At 44.7% G+C, this 15,414-nt stretch overlaps 1 protein-coding gene across 10 annotated transcripts in view; it reads left to right on the top strand.

The window, feature by feature from the left end:
* Myt1l (myelin transcription factor 1 like) overlaps positions 1-15,414 on the top strand; it is a 371,904-nt gene that overhangs the window by 214,467 nt on the left and 142,023 nt on the right. For all 10 annotated transcript variants that reach the window (XM_055624913.1, XM_055624903.1, XM_055624923.1 and 7 more), the window contains one exon: positions 9,823-9,976. The gene's annotated coding sequence lies outside the window, so the exon portion shown is untranslated. The remainder of the gene's footprint in view (positions 1-9,822; positions 9,977-15,414) is intronic.

Raw genomic sequence — 15,414 nt, 5'->3', positions numbered from 1 at the left:
GGGAGACTTTTGAAGTTGAGCTACATGCATTTTGCCTCATGAGATGATTGTGAGCCAATGGGGATCTGTGGAACACATTGGTCTAAGAGGAACGCCCCCCACCCCATAGGCAATGGTCTCCAGTTGATAGAACTGTTTGGGGAAGTTATGAAACTTTTAGGATGTGAAGTCTTTCTGGGAAAAAATACATCACCAGAGGTGATATCTGAGAATTTGTAGTCTCACCCTCACCCCACTTCCCATTCTCCCCTCCCCCTTTCTCTATGTGTTTGAAGATGTGATCTCTCGGCTTCCTGCTCCAACTGCCTACGGCCATTCTTCCCCCACCATTATGGACTCTGCTTTTGTGATATGAGATTCATTTGCAAGGAACCAAGATCTGCAATAGTTAGCCTCACCAGGTCTTTTAGGCCAAGAACCTATACCTGAGGAAGGTAGAGAGTCTAGGCACCTTAGATCCTAAAAGACTTGGTACGCACTTATCTGTTTGTTTATGTAATCTAAATAAACAGATAGGTGTGCATATTGTAGATCTTGTTATTTCTATATGTATATATGTATATATTATGTATATATGTGTATATATTATTTCTATTTGTCTTTTCCTCCTCTTCCTTCTCTTCCTCCTCCTTTCAGTAGCCAGTTTCTTTCAGACTCTTGATTATAAGAATTGATTTTATCCTTCATTTGCTGCCAACTGTTCTACACGTTTCCCAGATTCCACAGCATTTGCCTCACAGACAAGCAGCCACATAGAGCTGTGCTAGGCTAGATACTGGTTCATTCGCTGCTGGGAATCCCATATATCTATGGGACACTGTCAAAGCCTGCAGCCATAGACCTAAGAACCAGCAGTATGATGCCAAGTGCTGTCCAGCTGTGCTCAGGATAGGACAGGATCTATCTCTGCCCACATCCCCAGGTCCCCATGATTATCTTCTCACTATTCCATCCTTATCTTTTTTTTCCTTGCCTCCTATCATGTCCCTCAGAACCTCTCCTTAAGTAACCATGGGTTTGTGCTGTTGTCTCCTCTGTGTGAGACCATGAGGACAATGACTTATTAGTTCCATCACAGTTTATGCCACCAGAACCTAAACTGCCTGACATGGGCAATGAATTCATACCACCAGCTCCAAAGAGGGTCATGGCTACCGTTCCTTATGAGGTTAAGGCTGAACTAAAATGAGGGCAACTCTCCCTTCTAAGTAGCTGTTTCATTAAAAGAAAAGAAGATGGAGGAAAAGATGGACCAGTTAATGTAGGAGACAGGAACAAACGTGGATCTCAGGGCACAGAAATTGTCATGGTGTACATTAAGGATCACATACTTGGCTGTTTGTGGCCATTCCCAGAGGTATCCATGTATGTCCTATTCAGATCTCAGTAGAGAGTAGTGGACATAGGTCTAGAGTAGGCATGACTGCCTGGGTCACCAGCTCCTGGAGCTCCCCACCCACTCTGCTTATAGCTAAAAAGTACAATGACAGCAGAGGACAACAGCCTTCCAGTGCACAGGATTCCTGTGAGGATCAAATGCCATCATGATGTCTGGCTAACCATCATTCACTAGCATGTCACTTGCCAGCATGCTACCACCTTTAAGACAGAACAGAAACATCCCTGGGGATGGAGGCCCCTGAGGCTGTTGCTGCATCAGGTCCCTAGGACAGTTCTGATTAAGACTGCTTACGCCAAGGAGTCCAATATCCTTTCATCCAGATTTCTTACCAACCTTCTAATCTCCTGAGTTCTGACTGCTCAAAGCCACACTGTCCACCTAGAGTTCCTCAGCTGGGAAAGCCTCTCTGAAGCTCCTATCTGTTCCCCTTTGAGGGAAATCTCAAGCATCTCTTCTTCCTGTGCTGGGCGCTCCATCTACTGTGGCTTCTCACCCTGGGCTCCCGTCCTAACTCTTCCTCAGCTTCCTTCCTCTCCCTGGCAGGATCCTTCCTACCTCTTTGGCTTTTCTAGGGCTAGGCATAGTTTCTAGCCAGCTCTGAGTTGCAGGCTGTGCAGCTGTGGATAGGAGAATGACCAGTGCCTGTTCTGGGCCAAGAGGCGTGGAGGAGAGTCCTTCCAGTGGGGCCGCATGTTACCCCTGAGGTTTGCTCACCCCTTCTGTGCCTTGGTCAGTGGTTGATAGGTTAATAGAGTTTCCAAATCATCTAACTTCCTCTGCAATGACAGCAGTGGGGTAGATTATAGTTTTTATTCAGAGCCCTGTTCTGCAGTGAGCTTTAATTAAACCTCTGTTGGGGAGGAGGTTGGAAATGGCCCCTGAAAGGTAGCTCTGAAGGACAAGACTGATTATCAAAGTATTAGAGCCGCTGTAAGTGAAGTGGCTTAACTCTCCTGACTGCCTGGGGTGAGGCAGAATCCTTGTACATCCTGCCCCAGAGCCAAACAAATGCAAAGCACGGTGCCCTCTCCTCCCTCTCAGAAAGTTCATTTTCATTTACAAGGGGCAATGAGGCGATATGAGCCTCTTAGCAGGGGGTTACCATTGACTAGGCAATTGGGTGTAGAGAGAAAGATGTGGGCAGCTATAATCCTGCCATATCAAAGGAATGTCACTGAGCCCAACAAATGCTTCGAGGCCACTCTGAGTTCTGAATGGCCTATGTGGAAAAGAAGCTCCTGCTACTTGACAGAGAAGTGTGAGACACAGACAGGCTGTGGCAGCAGAGGACAAGAGCACCCCAGAAGCCATCAGGGTGTTTCCTCCTGAAAGAACTCCTGCCTTCTTCAAAGACATAGGCTGCCAGGGCACATACCTTTCCTTGAGGGATGCTTTTGAACACAAGATAGAAGTTAATGACAGGCGGGCAGCCTGCCCCTAGGAGAATACTCATGTGAGATGACACCAGCTCCTTCCTCTGAAACAAGGTGACCTTCAAACAAGGCTGTGGCCACCAGAGCCTGAGAGGGCACAAGAAGATGAGTGCCTGCAACGCTGGAGTGGCCAACGACTCCCACACCAGGATCAGCCTGCTGCACAAGCCAGAGCTAAGCATGTGACCCCTGCACCTCAGGGACACCAGCTGGCAGCCCTATCCTGCCAAGGCTGGGCAGAGGTGTGAGGCTGCACTAGTAAGCCAACTCCTGGATGCCCATGCTTTTTTGAGAAGCAGTAATGCAAACTCACCAGGCACTCAAGGCAAATCTAAACTACAAGGAAGGACTGGAAACCAGATCCAAAGGGCCTGACCCCAGGAGGCTGAGGCAGGAATAGGGCTTGTCCACAGCAGCTCAGTAAGTTTTAGCATCTGCACTGCAGCATCCTGAGCACTCTTTGTAGGAGTTCAGGAATTCCCACACTAACCATCACATTTTCTTTCCAGTCTTGGTATTTTGGATGCATCACTAACCACAGTGACTACATGGTACATTTCAGCATGTTTTTAAGTTTAATAAAATCCAATTGATCTATTTTTGTTTAAATAATTGCTCTTATTTTTGTGTCAAGGCTCAGAATCATAAGATTTACTTCTCTTGTTTTCTTCTGTTTAATAGTTTTACCTCTTATACTTTTAAAAAATGTTTTACGTATATAGGTATATGTCTGTGCACAATATCTATGCAGTGCCTGCAGAGGCCAGAAGAGGGAACTGGATTTGCTGAAAAGGAGTTGTAGACAGTTGAGAGCTGTCACATGGGTGCTGAGAATCAGACCTGGTCCTGTGCAAGAGCAGGCAATGCTCTTAATTGCTAAGTCACTCTTCAGCCTTTGAATTTCGGTCCTTAAGCCAATTTGAGATGCATTTTATATATGATATGAGACATTCTTTTTGTGTGGTTATACCATCTATCCCCAATATCATTTTTTAAAGGTTTACCTCCCCTTTGAGTAGCCTCAGGATCCTGGTGGAAAAGCTGTTAACAGCAAACACCTGGGAGGGGGCGTTTTGGGACCCTCTGTTCTGTCTCCTTGGCCTGATAGCTCACTAGGCATCATTCCTTCTTCTACTTTGCTAAATGTTCTGAAGTGGAGTGTGTGAGTCCTACAACTTCTCTCTATATTGTCTGCTGTAGATATGCTTTCAAATGTTAAATGCTACAAAATAAAAAAAAAAAATAACAGAGCTGGGCTGCGGCCTTGTACTTGCTATGCTAAAACATCATTCATTAGAAAGGTGGCTATTTAAAAAAAGAAGAAAGAAAGGTGGCTATTATTACACAGTTGCAATGATGAGAGATCTAGCCTGCAGTAACAAGACTCTACTCACAAGAATGGATCCACAGATGGCAAGATAGGCAAGACACCAGGAGGAAGAACTACTTAACTTTGTCCTGACACCCTACCATAATGAGCAGCAGGCCCTCCTCTGTACCCACAAAGCAAATCCCCTCTGTATTCAGACATCAGACCCTCCCATAGGCCCTGAAGACAGACTCTCCTCTATAGCCACACAGTATGCTTCTTCTATACCCAGACAGCAAGCCTTTCTCCACACCTAGACAGCAGACTCAACCATGTGTCAAGACTCCATAACACACAAACAATAGGCCCAAAGACACAGGGGAACTTTCTCCACACTCACACAGCAGGCCCTCTTCTACACCCAGACAGAAGACCTCCATAATAACCAGAAACTAAGCCTTCCACTATACCCCAACAGTAAGCCATCATCTTTGTCCTGTCAGAGGGCCCTCATAAACACCCAGAAAGCAGGCACTTCTTTAAATCTGGATAGCAGGCCCTTCTCTGTATTGGGAGAAGAGGCCCTCTTCTGCTCACACACTGAGAAAGCCCTCCTTCATATGCAGACAGCAGGCTCTGCTCTACAGCTAGACATCAGGCCCCCTTACACAGCAGATCTTTCACTAAACCAAGACAGCAGGCTCTCCTCTATCCTCAGACACTGGGCCCTCCCCTAGGCCAAACAGCAGACATCCCTACACACTCACACAGCTGGCCCTCCACCACACCCAGGCATCAGGCCTTCTTCTGGACCCACACAGTAGTCCCCTCACTCTACACAGAGAGCAGGCCACACTCTGGATCCACATAACATCCCTCCCCTGCACAGACAGCAGAGCCTCAGATCTACACAGGAAGGTTTCCTCTACATGCAGACAGCTGATGTCTCTCTGTCCCCAGATTGGAGGTTCTTTTCTACACTCAAGCAGCTCCCTGCCCTCTTATCCAGCCAGCAGACCTTCTCCCACATCTAAACAGGCTTTCCTCCACATCCAGATAGCTTTCCCTCTCCACTCAGCAGCCAGCTCTGCACAAGGCTTTGCACAGTTGCTTCCTTCAGCCCTCCTTAACTGCAGCACAACCACCCTTTGACTGTCCCCTGAACTTAAATATTGTCTCAGGAGTTGTGTCTTGCCCCTCCCCACCCACTGTACGTACCATGTATCTCTTTCTGCACAGGGAGACTCGGAATGCAGGAGAAGGAGCCTGCATTCGGACACTGTGTTGATCTAGTGTTCACTTTGTGCTTAAAATAAGCAAAAACGTGAAGTCAGACTGATTTGGAACAGCTTTAAAATCAACTTCAAAATGTAATTCAGTTGGTAGAGTCTTTGCCTGGCCTGTATGAAGCCCTGAGTTTTGATCTTCATACAACTGAATTCCCAGCACTTGGAAGGCAGAGGCAGAAGGATTAGGAATTCAAGGTCATCCTTGGTAAATAGCAGGGTTGAGACCAGTGTTGACTTAATGCCAGGATAGCCAAGCATGGTAGTTTCACCTATAATGTCAACACTCAGGAGGAGAGAACATGAGAACTGTCTTAGGACAACTTGGGCTACACATCACATACTGAGCCAGCCTCTCTCAAAGAAACCAATAACATAAGACTGACATGGCACCAAGAATATGTACAGTGAGGCAAACTGCCACCACACGAAAGGGTATAGAGGGGGACATGAGTGGGAAGATGGTGGAAAAGAGGCAAGCTTGGTGATAGAGGCCAGTACAAGATCATGCAGGATGTACTCTAGTGGCAGGCCCCAGTGTCATAGGCCAGTGCCTCCCATGTGGTCAGGACTGAAACTTTACATGGGAGAGATCCTGTAGATTCCATCACATACTAAGGCTTAATATTTTTTAATTCTTTATTAATTACACTTTATTCACTTTGTATCCCCCCTGTGGTTCCCTCCCTCCTCCTGTCCCAATCCCTCTCTTCCTCCACCCTCTGCATGCATGCCCCTCCCCAAGTCCACTGATAGGGGAGGTCTTCTTTTCCTTCCTTCTGATCCTAGTCAATTAGGTCTCCTCAGGAGTGGCTGCACTGTCTTCTTCTGTGGCCTGGTAATGCTGCTTTCCCCTCAGGGAGAGTTGATCAAAGAGCAGGCCAATCAGTTCATGTCAGAGACAGTCCCTGTTCCTATTACAGTGGAACCCACTTGGATACTGAACTGCCATGGGCTACATCTGATATTAATGCAAAGGGGGTGAGTCTCACACAACTTCAGGAGACCAGAGGAGAGTGAGGATCAGGTTCTTAGGCTATAGGAAAGCTTAGGCTTCTGAGTAGTCAGAAGCCAGAGCAGTCCCAGTAGGGGCTGCTGGAACAAAGCCATACCCTAACCTTCTTGGACAAATCAAGTGTCACACTGAGACTATTCATTGGTTAGTGAGGAAGAAGCAATTTCCAATATTCAGGGCTTTGGATAATTACTAGGGTTCTCATTCAGAAGAGATGCAAAGCTGTCTCCTCAAAGAGAGAAAAAAAATCCAAGAAAGAAATAGCTAGACACAGAGTCTCAGATTTACCCAAAAGAATGGCCCTTTGCTTTAGGGATCCTCAAGCTACCCTGAGAGTGTGACCAAGAAGAGACCAGTAAGTCCTCCAGACAGCATGTGATTCTGGCTGTGGCAGACCCCGCCCAGTCCAAGGGAACCAAGAACCCTGTACAGACATGCATGGAAGCAATGGCTCCCGAAAGCAAATAAACAGAAATAAATTAGGTGTGAGACCTCATCTTCCTGAAATTTATTTCCCAGAGGGTATTCCTGCCACTGACTATTTTTAAAAATGAACTAAGAACCAAGAAAGAGGAGAGACTCTGATCTGGTCACCCAAGACAAGACTCCTCCTGCCTCTCTGTGGCTACAGGGGCTTGGCTATCCCTGATCCTGGCTGTGGAGGACAACAGGCTGCCTTCACCAGTGTGCTGTTCTGAGTCAGCTTGGCAGCCTGTAGGCAGGAACTCACTCTGTCTCAATGTCATTGCTATCCTTCTGTGCCTCCGAATCATCATCTCACATAGCTTGTTAACAAAATAAAAACCCACAAATGAGTTTGCCTTATGTGACAGGCGTAACAAGTAGGAATCTCAGATCTAATTTCATTTCTGACAAAAATGAGCTGTACCACAATTGGTTTGCTTGTCACTCATTAATACATGATTTAATTGTTTAATTTTAAACATTATGAGCTATCAGCATGTGTTTCTTGGTATTCTAACATTCAGCTGAATGTTAGTTGGTTGCAGAATACTTCTTTTTTCAGAAGAATCTAAAAGGTGGTGTTACATTATAATTAAACTGCTGCCAATGTATTAACTTGTTTCCCTTCTTATCTCACTGGTGTTGTTTTCTCATTTATTGATTATTCAGTTGTAACCTAATGTTGGCCATAGATTTTTCTATGGACTCAAGAATACTCCTGGAATTTCCCTATTTTCTTCTTTCATACTTCCTATTTTTTTCTTTATATGCCACACTATTTTTCTGTATATTTTAAGAGAGACTAGGTTAGCCTTATTCTCTATTTTTTTCTTTAAGCTTGACCTCAGATGTGTGTATAAATATCTTCTTTATCTCATTAACTGAGCTATTAGGCTTCTATGGAAGGCCAAGGACACAGTGTCTCCTGCTCATCACTAGAAGCATCCCTGCCAGTCCCAGAGGCAGGAATTTGGTGGGAATGGTTTTCTGTGTATTCATCTAGTCAGACTTGAACGTGAACAGCCGAGAATCAGAGATGCTCACACACTAAAAAGTGGTGCATGGAGGCTCTCTCTTTCATTAAATGCTCAGTAATAAGCTAGATTCTTTTGGTGTATTATTTAATTTAGAAATTGAAAATTCATTTTGATTTGCATTTCTCTGATGATGAAGGACACTGACCATTTTCTAAGTGGGAAGATGCCATTAATATTCAATATTACTCTATTGAGAATTTTCTGTTTAGCTCTGTACCTCATTTTTTAATTGGGTTACTTAATGTGTTGCTTTTTAACTTCTTGAGTTCTTTATATATTCTGGATACTAGCCCTCTGTCAGATATAGGGTTGGTGAAGATCCTTTCCCAGTCTGTAGGCTGTCGTTTTGTTCTGATGACAGTGTCCTTTGCTTTACAGAAGGTTTTCAGTTTCATGAGGTCCCATTTATTGATTGTTGATCTTAGAGCCTGTGCTGTTGGTGTTCTGTTCAGGAAGTTGTCTCCTGTGCCAATAAGTTCAAGGCTCTTCCCCACTTTTTCTTCTAACAGGTTTAGTGTGTCTGGTTTTATGTTGAGGTCTTTGATCCACTTAGACTTTAGTGTTTTTTTTGAGTGATAAATATGGATCTGTTTGCATTTTTCTACATGTAGACATCCAGTTAGACCAGCACCATTTGTTGAAGATGATGTGTTTTTTCTGTTGTATGGTTTTGGCTTCTTCGTCAAAAATCAAGTATCCGTAGTATGTGGGTTATTTCCAAATGAGGTGAGCCTGTATTTGGGGAAGGTAGACCATTACTAGTCATCTACCCAGAGTCAGCCTGCCATCGTCAGGAAAGGAGCCTTTTTTGTCACTTGATCTGTCAGTGTTTAGGATAACCCAGAGTGTGCAGCTCCAGGGAACTAACTGCACAGAAATGACACTGATCTGCTGGGGACAAGTGCATCTGCAAATATCCGGGAACATTGAGGGGACATCAGTGACACTCACTAGGGACCCCCTAGGATTACGTCAGGCTTTGCCTCCCTCCGCTGGACCTCTGCCTCCTTTACTCTTCTGGGAGTGTGTGGACAAGCTGACTATGTTGATGGGAGGCTTGGGGTTCAGGTGCCACTGTCCCGCTAGGTGTCAAGATTTGGACAGAGACGGGATGCCTTCTCTCAATGTTGGGTCGTATTTCATTCATGAAATTAGCACAAAGTTTAGAGAATACAAAGGATATCAAAATATTCGTTAAAGTGTTCTAGCCCTGGAGGTATGTACATCTAAGAAACTACCTGATTCATTTGCTCCTTCCTTCCTTCCTTCCTTCCTTCCTTCCTTCCTTCCTTCCTTCCTTCCTTCCTTCCTTCCCTTCCCTTCCCTTCCCTTCCCTTCCCTTCCCTTCCCTTCCCTTCCTTCCCTTCTTTTCCCTTCCCTTCTCTCTTTAGAGGTGTACATGACACATGTGTATGTAGGTTAGATGACAACTTGAAGGATTCAGTTCTGCCCTTCCACCATGTAGGTTCCAGGGATCGAACTTGGATTATCTATCTTAGCAGCAGGTGCGGCCTGAGCCATCTCACTAGTCCAGGCTCAGATCAGCAACCTCCAAAGTTCTTGAGGAAATCACAAGTAAATGAGGCTTAAAGAATGAATCTTGGTGTGAAGCTCACCTGCAAGGCCCTTGTGAGGATAGATTCTATCCCAGACTTAGGAAGTAGGGGCTTTGATGGTTTCCAGCCTAAACAGGGGCCAGGGTAGGCCCTACCTCAGAGCAGGAAGAATGGGTTAAATGCAGGGACTTGAGGCTCTCCCCTGGGTGTTCTGGTCCCTGGAGGAGGGAAAATGTCAGTCATGGAGGACACCCATTTACATTATCTCCTGATACATTTGTGAGATCCTTAGGTGCTTAATGCTTTTCCTTTATTACAGATGGAGAAATGGAGGCACAGAGAGATTAAGTGACTTGGCCTCAGTCACAAGCTGGGGAGGACCAGGGAAAGCCTAGAGAGAGCTGGCTCTGGGCCTGCATCCTGCCCAGGAAGTCACCCTGCCTCCGTCCTCAGGAGAAAAGGCTTCCTACAAGGTAAGAGCCACCTGTCTCCCCAGGATGAGTATCTCCTGCCTCCACCCTGGGTAGGGCCTGTTAGCGTACAGTACTGTGAGCAACACTCTCTGTTCCAGCCCACATCAGTGATGAATGACATCCATGGATATTCACCTGACCTTCCCACCTGGCAGATGTGGGTTTCCATCATCCTTACTTGACCTCAAGCGTCTTAACCTGGGCACTTGATAGATCCCAGCTACTGTGGGTTTCCCACATCATCCCTGTGGCAGCTCTGCTTTCCCCTGTGAAGCCCTCACTTTGGCCTTCACCTTTTCCTTCATGCCTGACCCTTCTTCTTCCTCTCAGATGGAGAGTGTCACACTCCTGGAACTTAGAAAGGAATGGGGGATGTGTCCACCACTTTTCAAGAGCTCCTCTCTTGTTTGCTCCTGTTACAGCCTGCCTGTGCCTCTCGCAGCCAGCATACTTCAGGGCCTTTGCCTACCTAGGCAACTTTTACCTCCTGGCCTTCACTAAAAACCTAACCCTGACCTGTTGAATGACATAGTGTGTCAGGGGAGGGAAAAGGGCATGGAATAGATTCACACTGGTTCTCCTAGCTGGAACTCTGCTTTCCAATTCCACACAAGGCAATTAAGTTCACAGTTTCCCTCTGACACATGCCATCAGTCCACTCCACAGACTCTTACTGCCACATTGAGTGTCCACTGTTTTTCCTTATACAATTTCTAGAACTTCATTCCCTTCTGTCTTCTGTGGACGTTTTCTTGGGTTATTTTCCTGTTATTAGGGAAGTCTTCTGCTGATGCATTTGTATCAGCTCCATCCTTGAAAGCTCTCTGCAGTGAGGTGTCCTCTGATAGAGGGGTGCTTTTGCCATGGGAAGGGCACACCTGACATAGGAACTGGTTCCAACAGGGACAGCTTAGAGACAATTGGGTTCCATCAACTTATGGCAACCCCATGGTGCAGTCACCTTCCCTGGGATCCACAGAGATGATAGCCCCATCCTCAATGTATGCAGAGTATTTTATAGTTTGCAAAGCTGTTCCATGTCCTTCCTCATCTTTTGTGAGCATTTAAAGCCACATGAATGTTTCAAGCCTATGGAAAAGCGAGGCTCTTACTCAGTATATTGTATAGTGTTAAAACTGAGGCCCAAAGGGCAAAGGGCACTGGGCGGGGGAGGCTCCCTAAACTGCATTATGTATACTCTAAGCAGCCTCCTCTCCCCACTCCCATATCTGTTTGTTTTATAATCTGAAGCAGTTTATCTCGGCCACATCCTTAGGGTTCTTGTGTTTCTTCCCTTTGAATGCTAATATGTGTTACAGGTCACAGGTCCTATCGCTCCTAGCACAAGCTTCTACAGCTTCCTATATTCTTCTAGTATTTTCTTTCCCCTAAAAACTACATGTATAATTTGGGGTGTGAATTCTAAGAAAATTGTAAACTAAAGGTTTGCTAGGATATTGTCACATATATAAATGAAAGGTTTGAACAGTAGTTCTCTATGTCAAAACATATATGAATTGTGAAGTTTGATAATTAAAATTAATTAGGTGAATAAAAGTACAAAATGGTGAGCACAGACAGCTACCCCCCTCAGAGAAGCCTGGGTCTGCATGTGATTATGGAACTATGGGTGAAAATGCACAGACTTTGAAAATGTATCAAAATTTATTTTTAAAGGAAAACAAATGAACAAAGATCAGGCAAACTGAAGGCTAGCACATTGGCTGTTGGTAGTTGAGGAAGTGGGCCCAAGAAGCACTCGGGCTTTGTCTGACTGGAGGAAAGGAAAAGACAAGGCTTGTGAGGTAGACAGTCTTCCTAGAAATGGGAGTAATCATACTTGACTAAAAATTACGCAGATATTTTTTACATATTTTAAGATTAACTGACATTATCTTTTAAGAAATCTCTTTAGCATTTGCATAAAGCTGTGCATATTTATTGTGACTTACTTTCTGTAATAAAAGAAATCAAATCCATAAAATAAAGCAATCCACCTCTCTATCAGTAGAAGTTAGGGGCAAGTTAGATGCCTTTAAGGAACAAGGACAGATATGAAAACAGTAGATCTACATATAGGAGATGCCCTTCTGCCCTAGCATGAATGGGGCTGTGGGTTAGGACAAGTTAAATGCAGCATGTTTCCTGGAAGTTTGTTCACAAACAGTAAGCATACAAAAGAAAGGCTAGGTCATGTTCATCATGTCCTAGAGTCCAGCGCCAGTCATCCAGGTGAAAAACCTTCTCGGGCAAGGTGGGGCAGCCTTTGATTTTCTCTCATAATGCTGGTCAGGTCCCTGTTCTTTGTTACCTCTCCAGTAGGTGGAAGAGGTGCAGAGAACAGGTTGTCTCTGATCTGAAGATATGGATGATCTAGTGAGAATATTTGAATGCTCTCATGAGGCAATGCAGTGTTGAGAAACTTGTTTAAAGTGAGTTTTGAGTAAAATAAGAAAAATTAAATTTATTCCAAGAAGATGGATAAAGAGCAAATGAGTGATTAACACCAAGAAAGAAAGCTTAGACACTGGAGACATGGTGGCTTCTGGAAAATATGGCATGCTATAGGCCTTTATTTTACAAGAAAAGCCTTCATCCTTCCTTTGACGTCCACACCACAGTCTCCAGGCATATAGCATCCTTTGTTAAGACCTGGTAGGAATACCATTCTGTGAAAATCACACAAGTCCTATGTGTATGTTTAGGACTGGCTTCTCCAAGGTTCTCTAAAGACTCAGGGTCAGCCAGCTACTGTTCTTGAGAACAGTTCTCCACAGGGATGAAGAAGACCTGTGACTGAATTCTAGGCTTCCCCAGAAGTCAGGGTTGCTAGACTGTCCTGCACACTAGCTCAGAGCATGCTGGGAACAAGGAAGTTGAATTCCATAGTATGTGAACAGATACCATCAATAAGGGACACGGGCAGACTAAAAGCTCAGGATAGTGGCCTCTGTACAGGACAGTGCACACTATCCTAGGGGATGCCACCACTCAGCTCTGGCTACTGGTGACTAAGCAAGAGTTAGGAACCATCTCATAATATGCTCTTCGTTCAGGGTTTGGCCAGCAGCCTCCCAGACATGAGCACTGGCCCCCAGGGATGCACAGCTGCTGCATGTCAGAGCAAGGATGTTTCCATCCTACTGATGACAAGAAGTGGAAAGATGGGAAAACAGACATATGGAGGGTTTTATCCCTCTGTGTTCACCATGTAAGATCAAGTTCTATCTGATAAGATTAAAGATTAAACAAGTTGAGTAACTTTACATTTTCTGGTGCTGTGGACCAGAAGCCCATTCATCTCTCTTAACTTTTCTGTAACCTCTTGGAAATTACACCCTCTCATATCTCACATGAATATCAGATCTAGACCCTAAAGACCCATGTGCTTGCACCACATTAAATTCTCTCAACAGGCATGATCATACTTTGGAAAATCGCTTTAAATTGTCATAGCACTCTATCTCAATACTTTGCAGGAATGACCGGAGTATGTGAGTTCTCATTCTTGCTGACTTTCACAGATGGGTTTTTATGATCTAAATCTGTGTGAGCCTGAGCGGAGTATGGTACATGTTTTGCTCTGGAGATGTATACATGGTGTGTCTGTTACCTAGGAAACAGTGACTCCCAGAACGGGAGCTCACGGGGCATACCAACCCACACAGTTGCATCTTCACACTTTTTCTCTCCAGAGTTTCTGCTTCTTCCTCATCATGTCTTCCCTGCAACCTGGCCTCTTTCCCTTCTCTAATCTGGCCTCTCAGTGTGGCTAACCAGCAATGAAATAAATAGATCTTAATAGCAAGAACTGAAGACAGGGTCAGGTGATTGGAAAAATTGGGAACTGCTTCCTGAATAACTGAAGAGCAACTGGGCAGGGTTGAGAAACAGCTCAGGTTCAAGACCACCCACATCTAGCTTACAATTCAGGACCTCCACTGGTCCTGTCATACAAAAAGGACCATCAAGGGGAGAGAAGAGCTACATGTGGAGATGTAGATAGCTTGGCCTCCATAATCCCAAAATGCAGCTCCTTCCAGGCCCATGGCTGTGACCTACAGGTAGTCAGCACAGAAAGCAGCCTCCAAAAGCCCCCATGGATTCCACAGACTCCATGAGAACACAGCACATTTAAAATATCACCTTCTCTTTACGGAGGTCCAACCTTTTACTGGGAGTGTCTTTTACTGGGAGAAATAAGATCAAAGTAATAAGATAAATCCTGATTTCAAATGTAAAGTTTACTTGCTATAGAACAAGTCATATGTTCTTTTTCCTATACATCCTACCTGCTAGCTTCTGTTGGCACAAAACCAATTTCTTACACTGAAGACTTTTCAACGTATAAAGCCAGTTAAAGTTGTTTAGAAAGACCTATCATTAGTTTGAAAACAAACAGGCTTAAGGTGAAAAAGGATGGCTGCTAAAGTAGTCCATTCAGTGCGGACTTCCCCTTGTAAATTGCAGAAGGGGACAAAGAGAGTGAGGCAATGAGTGGCTGTTACACACATCAGTCACAAGGAGGCAAGGCTGGGGTATGGGATCACAGAGCCATTCTTGGCACAGCTAAGGAAGCCCGGGTGATGAATAGTCCAGACTCTGGTTGCCACTGATGGTGCACAGTGTAGTGGTTACCAGAGGAAAACCAGCCATCTTTCCAAGAGAGCAGGGGCTGAGGGGCATGGAGCCTGAAGGAGTGTGTGAGGAGCCTACTGAAATACCTGGCCTGTCACCACACACTATTAAGTGTGACATTAGAAAATGCCATTGCGTGTGGTAGATGTGTTATACAGAATCTGACCCATAGTGTTGGCACTTGCTGAACCTCTGTAAGGGGAGAATGCAAACAAATTTGAAATGTTTTACCCTGCTATTGCTTCAGCCAAAAGGAAACAAAGAGACTGCATTTATTTAGTGTTTGCTGTATGTAGAATGCTGGGTTATACAGTTAAAAAAAAAACACATTTATCACTTAATCATCATTTCAACAAATGTTGTTTGATAGAAAATAAAGCACATTCTAGAACCACTGTCACCCCAACAGGGTTAGTGCTAGATAAACCAGCAGGACCTGAGGAGAAGAGAGGGAAAGAGCCTGTGATGATGGGGACTTAGCACAGAGCAAGTGAGGCCTTTCTGTGTAGCCAGAATGATGTGATTACACAATAAGCAATTAATAGCTGTCCATATTTCCAGAGGCAGAATTGGTCTATATGCGCGAAACAAATAAAAATACAGGAAGGGCCAGGCATGGTGGCACATGTTTTTAATCCCAACATATGGAAGCAACTTGGTCTACATAGTGAGTTCTAGCCCAGCCAGGGTTACATCACATGACTTTGTCAATAACAGTAATAATCATAATAATAATAATAATAACAACAACAACAACAACACAGAAAGGATTATAAATTTAAATGAAATGATAAAGCAGT

The sequence above is a fragment of the Psammomys obesus genome, unplaced genomic scaffold (assembly GCF_907164565.1).
Source record: "Psammomys obesus unplaced genomic scaffold, mPsaObe1.curated_primary_1811, whole genome shotgun sequence".
NCBI lineage: Eukaryota > Metazoa > Chordata > Mammalia > Rodentia > Muridae > Psammomys > Psammomys obesus.
The sequence above is the reverse complement of the archived record's forward strand: the minus strand, read 5'-3'. Positions and strand labels throughout refer to the sequence as shown.